General features: G+C 48.7%; 1 long non-coding RNA gene across 1 annotated transcript in view; it reads right to left on the reverse strand.

Moving 5' to 3' along the window:
• Positions 1-6,597: 6,597 nt before the first annotated feature.
• LOC113490742 overlaps positions 6,598-10,247 on the reverse strand; it is an 8,133-nt gene continuing 4,483 nt past the window's right edge. Inside the window, exon 3 of the long non-coding RNA XR_003400297.1 lies at positions 6,598-6,608. This is a non-coding gene — a long non-coding RNA (uncharacterized LOC113490742). The remainder of the gene's footprint in view (positions 6,609-10,247) is intronic.

The raw sequence follows: 10,247 nt of genomic DNA on the forward strand, positions 1-10,247 counted from the left end.
GGCCTTTTGCCTCTGCAGGTAACGTTGAAGAGTCGATCGCTGCCTGGAGGCGGTCTATGAACTGTGTAAAGCTCTCATTTTCATTTTGTTTAATAGTAGACCAAGAGGACGGCTTTGCAATGACCCTACAAGCTATGCAAATGGCATCTCTGGCAGCACAAGTAGTTGCCATAATTTCCTGGGCTCACAGGCCTTGAGCTTGCGCTTGAGGGGTAATTATCACTGGATCTGTGCCCATCAGACGTTGCAAGCTAGATCCATGCAAGGGATGGTCTGCCCCCGCTACTTGAGCCAATAATCTTCTACAAATATTCTCCCATTCTTGTTTAAAAACAATCATCCCTGCTCCATCCAAGATTAGTCTACAAGTTTGTATTATGTCAAATGGGAGCATGTCGTCTCCCCCAAAACCACCATCAATAAGGGTGGAGACTAAGGTGGAATTGAGACCATTATTGGCAATTGCTATACCAATTGCCTGTATGTCTTTAGGGTTTATGGGTGAGTAAACCCTCTGTCCCCCGTCTGTCACCCGGACAGGGAATGCTAGTGCTGCCGGTGGGAATAAGTCGACGCATATTTTTTATTTCTCTCCAGTCCGTGAAGGGGGTTTGCTTTTCTTGTGGATTCTCTTTAGAGTGGGTGGGTGGGGGGTGTTGGCCTTTAGTTCTGTCTGCTCCCGTTCCTTTAAGTCGGCTGTAAACCATTCATCCTTACTACTGTCTGATCCGAAGTTGGAACTCGACTGCCAGGTCACTTCTGGGCTCCAGTACCTTTTTGTTAGACTCCTTTCCCTTCCACTCCCCTTACGGGCGGCCCGCTCCCTTCCCCTAGGCTCACCCCACATCCTGCTAGGGGAGGGCCCTGCTTTATCAAGGTGCCTCTCTGAGTGGCCGCTTAGATTGGCTCTCCGCCCCTCGCCCACGCTCTCCACTCCTCCCCGAACACTTCCCCCACCTTTCCTTTTGTTCTCTCTGGCTCTGTACTCCTCACCCTTACACCTCCCCTCTAGCCTAGCTCGTGGTTGCTAGCACTTCCTCATTCTTTTCGTCAGGACCATTTTTATCTTGTCCCCCCCCCTCTTTTTTCGGCACCATTCTGGGGCACATAGGGTGGTGGTCAGTTCCAGGTTTATACTGATTCTGATATTTCTGCGGCGTTCCTTGCCTCCTCTACCAAACTGCCCCAGTATTTTCTTGCCTCCTCTACCAAACTGCCCTGGAAAGATTTTACTTGTTTTCGCCCTCCCCCTTCCATAAGCGGATCGGGATCCGAGGATTGAGGGAGTGTACCACCCTCCTGTGAATCCTTTGGCTCAATATAATCAGTATCGCTTGGGAGGTTAGTAGCCTGAGTGGCCGCTCCAACCCCTAATCTCAGGGTGGCCAATAAACAGTTTTATGCTGTCTTCCCAGTTTTCTGCTTCTGTATAGCTTTCTTAAGGGATAGTTTAACCCTCCCCCACAACTTACAAGTCTTTCCCAAAACCCGAGGGTTGTAAATGCCTCATGCCAGCGCGAGTAAAATCTTTAGACTTGCACTCAATTCCCCACTGCTTATGTAACTGTGATACGACCTTCACGAGAGCTTCCATTGTCCTTCCGGGTCCTTGGGAACTGCAATCCGACCTTCACAAGGCGACCTTCACAAGGATGTTCCCCCTCCTTATTGGTCCTGAGAACTCATATTCTCTCCTCCTTGTTGGTCCTGGGAGCGTCCTCCCTACAGCAGTGGAACACCGGGCGTCTTCCCTAGCAAGCCGTTTCCCACTTCCCGGGTTTCGGCACCATTTGTTGCCTAATGATGCTTAATGACCTGGCTCAGGGAAAAACAACACGGCAGCCAACCCCAGGCCGCTCGGTCCAACTGCATGCAGACATCAATGTGATGGACGGCAAATGGCGTTTATTATTGTATAACACTGCTTTTTATACCCAGGGTTTATGTCGTCACATCTGTCTGCTCACATTTTATCTTCCTGTACAACGCGATATCTTCCGAGCACCGGACCCTAACTCACACAGGTTAAGATTTTCATTTTGCTGAACTGTGTAACACTGATCAATGGCACAATGAAGTTGTCAGTCCTGAGGCTACTTACAACTGCGTTTGAGAATTTGGGGAATTTTGAATATCCAACTAACGTGGTCGTCTTACTGCTGGGAGCCAGCATGTTCCCACACGTGGTTCAGGCTTTGTTCAGGGTTAAGCAACTATTTAAGACCATCACCCGGAGATCTACCCCAAGGCTGGAGAATTATGAGTGGTTGAGGGTGTGGGACAGCACGGGCAAGTGCCCAGTACAGCGGGCACCTCCGGTGCATTGGAACTTCACTCCCAAACAGGTGCAGAATCCCGAAAAACTAGTCAAATATTTGGAAAAGGTATGGTGTCACCTGAGTAATTGCAGAGAGACACAGCTCACTGCAACGTGCTGGGGCCTGGTCCGTGCCTCCCGAGTCAGTGTGCAGAGGTGAAAGCCATCCAGCTGGCCTTGGCTACCGTCGAGCGAGAAAGGTGGCCAGTGCTCTGTCTCTGTACTGACTCATGGGGGGTGGCAAATGCGCTGTGGGGGTGGTTACAGCAGTGGGAACGGAGCCACAGGCAGCGCAGAGACAAACCCGTCTGGGCTGCTGAGTGAGGGCGAGGTACTGCTGCTGGGGTAGAGAACCTGGCCATGAAAGTACAGCGTGTAGGTGCTCACGTACCCGAGAGTCAGGACACTGAAGAACATCAGAACAACCAACAGGTGGATTAAGATTATGGTGGCTCGAGTGGATCTGGACTGGCAGCATAAGGGTGAACGATTTCTGGCTCGCTGGGCCCTTGACTCCTCAGGCCATTAGGGCAGAGATGGAACACAGAGATGGGCAAGTGACCGAGGGGTGGACTTAACCATGGATGTTATTGCACAGGTGATCCATGAATGTGAGACGTGTGCTGACATCAAGCAAGCAAACAGTTAAATCCCCTTTGGTACAGGGGACAATGGTTAAAATATAAATATGAGGAGGCCTGGCAGATTGATTATATCACACTCCCACAAACTCAGCATGACAAACCCTATGTGCTTACAATGGTGGAAGCAGCCACTGGTTGGTTGGAAACTTATGCCGTGCTTCATGCCACTGCCTGGAACAATATTTTAGGTCTTGAGAAGCAAGTCTTGTGGTGACATGGCACCCCAAAAAGGACTGAATCAGATAAAGGGACTCATTTCGAAAACAGCCTCACAGACGCTTGGGCCAAAGAACGTGGCACTGAGGGGGTGTATCACATCCCCAATCCTGCACCAGCCTCTGGGAAAATGGAGCAGTATAATGGATTGCTGAAACTGCACTGAGAGAACTGGGGGGTAGAACTTTCAAACACTGGGTTGTGCATTTAGCAAAAGCCACCTGGTCCGTGAGTCCCAGAGGATCTGCCAAGCAGGCTGGCCCTACTCAGTCAAACCTCCCATGTGTGGCAACTGAGGCACGGACTCTCCATTGAGGTGCAGAAGGAAAGACCCTTTATTCTTACAACAGCACATACTTATGCTCTTGCTAAATCTCTTACTTCACAATTAGCAAATCAGCAATTAGGCAGCTCTCAACCTTCTCTCCTACCGGCACTAGACCACTCTCACACGCTGTGCAGACCAATCCCCTGCTCGCTCAGCTGCAGTTCCCACGGTGGGAACTCCTCACAGTTCAGGACTGTCCCACAGCTTGGGGTTGCAGTTGTCCCTTGTTTTTCCCTGACACCTAGGCACAACTCAGCAGTTTCTGATCTTTCTCCCAAGGCTTGTTTCTCATCAAAGCCTTGCTGCTGCTCAGGGGCTGCACAGAGCTGACAGGCCGATGTCTCCCCCACACCTCTCTGTCAGGTGACCATCCTCAAGTCTCACTCTGATGTTTTCTTCAGAGCTCCTCTGGCTACAGTCCTACTTAAAAATCACTTCTTGTCAGACACATCACTGGCCGCTCCCAAATCTAACTGAGCTTTGGCCTCTCCTCTCTCCTCCCTGCGTGTGCGAGCCATGGCTCTGCCCCTTCCTGCCAAGCCTGACCTTGCTCGCAGAGACGATGCGATTCCTTTTCCTCTGCAGCTCAGTGAGCAGGTCCCTGCTCAGCCAAGCCCCTTCTGCCCCCTCGCTTGACGTCTGACACAGGGCAGCTGCCTGCTCCTGAGCTCCCCAGAGGTGCTTCTGGCAACCTTGACCCCCTCAATTTGGCGGCCTCCTCCTTCACCTCCAGCATCACTGTTACAATCACAAAGGAGCTTAAACAACAGAAATACTGAAGCCAGCCAAGGACAAAAGGAATTAAATTAGAGTATCAAGTCAGGTGGAGTTTCAGTGACTCTCTAGTACTTTCTAAAAGACCAGAAAATTCAGTATAGAAATGGACTAAAAGATCTAAAAGACTAGAGGACTAAATGATCAGAAAATTCAAATAAAGGAGTCAGGAAAACACATCTCTAGAAAGTATCAGGTAAAGCTTTGCTTTCTGAAGCTTTTCTGAACCATGAGGAAAGGGGTATGATAAAGCACAGCCCTCCACCATAAAGGGAATTTATACTTTGATGAGGCCACTCCCTTTCACATTTGTCTGGGGAAATCAAGAAGCTGATAAACACTCCGTGTGGGATTTGTATGCGACAGGAGCTGGGAACTGATGCCTGCTGGCCCTGGGTTTAGGAACAGATACTCCGCAGTCTGGCACGGATCTCATACTCATCTTTGCTTTTCACCACCCTTATTTAAAACCAAATCCCCAAAAACCCACACAAAACCCATAAGCAAAACTTTAGACCCAATAAGATTCTGTGAGTGAAGGGGCAATCCAAAGCTCGACTGACTGTTTTGCCACCATGTGCAATTCACTCTGCCCTGCTCCAGCAAGGGCTATTGCTAACTAAGACTAAGGTTTTTCCTTTTGCTTTATTATGCTGCTCAGGACAGTCAGAAAGAAAAACAGCCTTTGGGTTGGAATTTTCCACGCTTTGAGCTCAGGAGAGTGGGCTAGAAATACTGCAGAAACACCAATTTAGCAATCTGAGTTCCAGCAAGGAAAACCAAACCTCGTCATGGAGACGGGACGTCTCGGCCCCATACGGGACTGACGTTTCTGACCTTCGTGGTCCAGGAATCCACGTGGCCAAGGAGGTGGCGCTGCATCGTCCCCTGTGCCCAGACCTATAGAAAGGCTCATTAACTACGTGTGAGAACTTCAGAGAATACCAAGAGTTTTTAGGGTCTGTGACAGTTTCTGACACTAACTACATAATTCCAACTGCATTTTTCCCCAAATTCTTATGCACCTGCTGGCTGGATCACGGGACTCCTACCGCAGCTTCACGGAGGATGCGCTCACTCTCCAGTCACGCTACAGCCACCCGCCATGAGCCCAAAGTCAGTCTGAAGCTCTCTGCTCTATGAGGATAAAATTGCTCTGAACTGCAGCCTTGATGGAAGAGGTACCTGAATGGGCAGTTTCATCAGGGTAACGTAGGAAATAATCGATCCCATTTCACTGAGGCCACGGGAATAGCATTCCTTGGCATCAGACTTCTTTCAGACGCCAGGGTAAAGGCTTTATGCTTTATATCCTTCAGCTCTTCCACAGGGTTAAATACAAATCCCTTCCAACTCCAGTTTTAGATAAGAAATGTATTTTACCCAGTGTGAGCCTTGCTCTCCAAGGGAGAAATCCATTTTCCCACTACAATTCAGAGTTTGCAATGGCCATTTACAGTGACCAGGAGCTTCGCAAGCTGGATGAAGACAGCTCAGCGTTAGAGGATTTCTCTCTCTCACATTCCTGATGCAGCTCGAATCCAAACCTCTGCACAAAGCTGCGTACTTTACAGACCTGTTTCTCTCCCTTGACCACTTTTGCTGTGGAATTTACCTCTTCTGCAGCCCGTATCAAGCACAGGTCAGGTCCATCATTGTGTGGTGATGGGGCCCAGGGCCTGCAGGCCAGGTGGTACTGGAACTTTCTCAGCACCTGCGCGCAGTCGGCGATGGAACGGCTGCAGTTCCCCAAAGCTGGGCTGCTGGAAGGAAAGCTGAAATCCAAACACCCCGAAACGATTCCTTCATTACACACTCACGTACAGTCATTGCCAAGAAGTTCTCGACGTAACAGCACAGGCACAGCAGGTCAGTATATGAAGGCTTTGGCCAGACACACGGACACGAACTGCCACAAATAGGGACACTGATGTTGGTTTGCAGAAACACCGACTGCACCCCGAACGTCCCTATCCAGGACAAAAACTGCCTGCAGGTAATTCACCCCCACATCTGTAACGCCTTCTCCACAAGATATCCCTCTCATCACACAGCAACAGAGCCCAGCAGCTTATCGCAGGCCACTATAGCCAACAGGTGCCACAGAGACAATCTCTCAGCACACGTTCCCAGTCCATCCCCAGCAAAATTTTGGAGGAAAACATTCTGGAGGTCCTAAGCCATGGAGACAGGTAGAAATGACAGTGTCCCACCTCACATCCGAACCACTCAGTAGAAGACTCCACTAGTCAGCAGCCACCTTTACCCAGTCACAGGCGATCACCATAAACGAATCAGGTCTATCTCCTAGTACGGCTGCACTGGAATCCTTTGGGACTTTTCTGATCCATGAAAGCCAATTTCCAATAAACCCACCCCCTTCTCCTGAACAAGCTTTTCCCATCAAATCCCTTTGTTTTTTACCGAGTTGGACTATCTGCTGCTTCTGTTCCTCTCTCCAAAGGAAGGCGTGCAGTGCCCTGAGGTCCGTCACATACTCCTCTGCACCCGCAGAATTACACAGAGCCGGGGAAGAGCCGCAATGAGACCTTAACCCCGCCGCCTTCCAGTGGCCCAGCGCTAGGGGGGACGGTGACCTTCTGGGAGAGGAGCTGGAAACCTTGGGCAAAGGAAAACAAATGGTTGTGCCATAGAAGGAAGACAGAATTCCACCTTGATTTCTAAACAACATGAATATAAAAGACTCTCATTTGGGGTCTGGGTTGGGTCTTTTTGGTCTCCTCTGCACTTACATTTTGATTGCTTGGCTTTGCTTTGTTCTGAAACAAACCAGCTGCTCTAAACCGAGGAAGTGGCACTAGGGAAGAAGGACAAATCCCAATATGACAAATTTAGATCCTCTTTGCAAAAGGAGCAAACACACATATAGACAACTCTCAGGTGGCTACCGCTCCCCTTCAGCGGCACAGGGCACCAAAGACCCAAACTGCACCCTGGGGAGCTGTCCTGGTCCTTACCTGAGTGCAGCTGCTGCTCGGGGAATAGGTTCCAGCATTGACGTAAGAAGCGCTGCTGCTTTACAGAGCCCGTCCTTGGGGCTGTACCCCGGGACACAATGGGTACCAAACTGTGGGCAGGCGCAGGGCGGCAGGACGGGCTGTAACTCAGCACACTTTGGCCCTGGGGCGGAGGAGAAGGTGCCGCCAGCTCACGTGGTGGAGTTGTTTGTACTGCTGCGGGAAGGAAAAGCAGAATGAGCATCGCGGATGCAGCAGCCCCAAACTCTCCTCCCCGCTTTAGACACACACACAACGCTATCTTAAGGCAATTTAGAAGAGATTCCAGAAGGGATGCTAGAAAAAACTGGCCCCTACAGAACTCGTCAGTCAAGTCACTGACAGGAAAAACTCCTTGCCCAACCTCACAGTGTTCAAGTCCCTCCCTGTCCTTCAGCAGCCACTCTCATCCTGCCCTTTTCCACCGTCTGTGTTTGTTTCCCCTCCAGTTCTCCAACAAACACTCATCAAATTGTCACTTGACGTGGTGAATTGTAATACGCTGAGGGTAATTCAGTTTACTGCTCCTGTCAGAGGAGGCGATTCAGAACTCGCTTCGCTAGAGAATCCTGCCCTTTTGAGAGACACCATCTTGAAACAAAACAAAAGAATTAAAAAAGAATTGCCAGAGATGTTAACTGCACCCACCTGCATTCTGCAACCCCAGCAGGCTCTGCTGGCAGGGACTCACGACCAGGCTGGTCGGTGCCACCATGTATTTGAAGCACACCCAGAAACCAAAGGCAGCGTTCAGGCTGAACAGAGATGCAAGTGCGAGTTCTAGAAGAAACTGAGAAGTATTTACTGTAGCTTGAGCACGGGGAATAACCAAAGTGTCTTGTTTGCAAAAACTGGCATATGCCCATTAAAACCAGGTCTAATTATTAGTGCTGTCAGTAATTACCAATTTGGGCAATAGCCAAGATTTCTTCATCTTTTTATTCCAGAACCATTGGGAGATAATTTTCCTTTCTGTACTGAGATTGACACTGCTAAAATTGAATTTTTAAAGATGGACAGTTGTTTTCCAAATCTACTACAATGGAGTTTCACAGTATTTCTCAAAAACCATCTTCTGCCAATTCATCTGTAACTCATCTCATGATTTTTCTCCTCCTCTTGCTTTATCCTCTAATCATATTTGATACAGCTGGCTTAGAGTCTGCTCCTCCAAAACAAACTTGAATTCTTGTGAAATGCCATTCATGCCCACGGTACAACAGAGCAGGAAAGCCGTGTTCCTCAAAGCCTTCCTCTACACAGTCAACAGATTTAATGCACCAAGTAAATTCTTCCTATCTAAGAAAGCTGTTAACACTCCTTACCTGTCACTAATATGGATGAAATTCCAAGTTTCAAGGGAGACAGCAGAAAGCAAACTATATCTTTGGTTTACATTTAAAACAAACAAAAAAAATGCTTTTTTTTTTTTTAAAAAAAGCTAGTTTAAAGACTGCCTCTCCAGCAATCAAACTGACAAGTGAAAAAAAAAGAAAAGAACCTTGAAAACTAATTTAAATGATGCAGCAACTCACCAAGATATCAGAGTGGCCAGCAGGCGGTGTTGTAATAGGAGCTGATGAGATTTCCAGACCTGAAAAGAAAAAAAAGAAGTTAGCATTTTGCAACTACTCAGTCCCAGAAAATATTTAGGGAGACATGAAGGAGGCTTTGCTTGTTTGACTCAGGTGTGACAATTAACACACATTTCAGTATATATCATGCCTGCAAGAGACACATTAAGGAGTGCCCAGGCCAAGAGCCCTTTCTGGGCTTCCATCTCCTTCCTCATCTTGACTGCCCTGTCGATGATAGAAGTTGCTGGTTCTGGTGCCATGATCTCTAACAACAAACACAGAGAAATGACAGAATTTGACAACTTTTATACAGTAAGACCCTCAGTCAGCACAGGATTCAAGAAAAAAAAGCACTAATCCAAAACAGACTATGTAAATGGACTTTACCTTTAGCCAGAGTCATGTTTAGCATCTTAAAGAAAAATCAGATTCTTTTTACCAGTGAAAATAGATGATATTTCTTCAATGAACTCCCCTGCCAGCATTGCCACCTCATTACTGAGGAACAGCATCCACCTCCTCCAGTGAGGTGCAGATAAGAGGACAGAGACAGATTCCAACCTCAGTTTTGAAAAATAACATCCTTCAGCAGCCAGAGGCAAAGCTCCTGCCTTCTCCAAGAAGAGGGAGCCAGAGGAAGGAAAGGCCTTGCACAGCTCTGCAGTTTTTCTACTGAAAATTCCCACTCGTTTCAGTTAGGAACAGAGGATTTGCAGACTGTGCAGCCACGACCTGGGGGTTCGTTACACCTAAAAGTTAATACCAGATATGAAAGAAATAACCCTGGTGACATTTTTTTCTAGTCCTGTCACCAAAACACGCTGCTGTTCCTTCCTGCCACTCACTTGAAAACTGGTCACATAATTCCTCACTAGAGGGGAACATAAATAATTTGCTTTCTTGGACAAATACGTCATGTACACATCACTCCCTCCTTACTGGTACAAGGATTCAACGGTGAAACAGTGAACATCAGGGTTACTGGGAGATCTCTGCAAGAACACGTTGCCTGGTAGTTTTCTTGACAGGCTTTTCACACGGTTTCAGCCCCAAGACTTCCCTTCCCACACTGACAAAGGGAGCGACCCCAAGCAGAGACCCGCTCCCCATCCTCACGCTCCCCACCTCTCTCTGAACCACATCCTCCTGCAGAAGCTGCCCTCTCAGGGCACTGAACTCAAAGGGACGCTGGATCCTGTTCTACTGGCAGAGGAGGGCTGGTTGGGGGGTTTTCCCCTCCAGACTGAAGGATGTTCTCCCACGTCCCTGACCTCTGCTGCTCAGGCACAGGCAGGAGGGGAGGCCTCGCCCGGACAGCCCGGCAGGCGCTGACCCCAGGGCCACACAGGGAGGTCCCCCACACCTCCCCTTGCC

The sequence above is a fragment of the Athene cunicularia genome, unplaced genomic scaffold (assembly GCF_003259725.1).
Source record: "Athene cunicularia isolate RWA unplaced genomic scaffold, athCun1 SCF_26, whole genome shotgun sequence".
Lineage (NCBI taxonomy): Eukaryota > Metazoa > Chordata > Aves > Strigiformes > Strigidae > Athene > Athene cunicularia.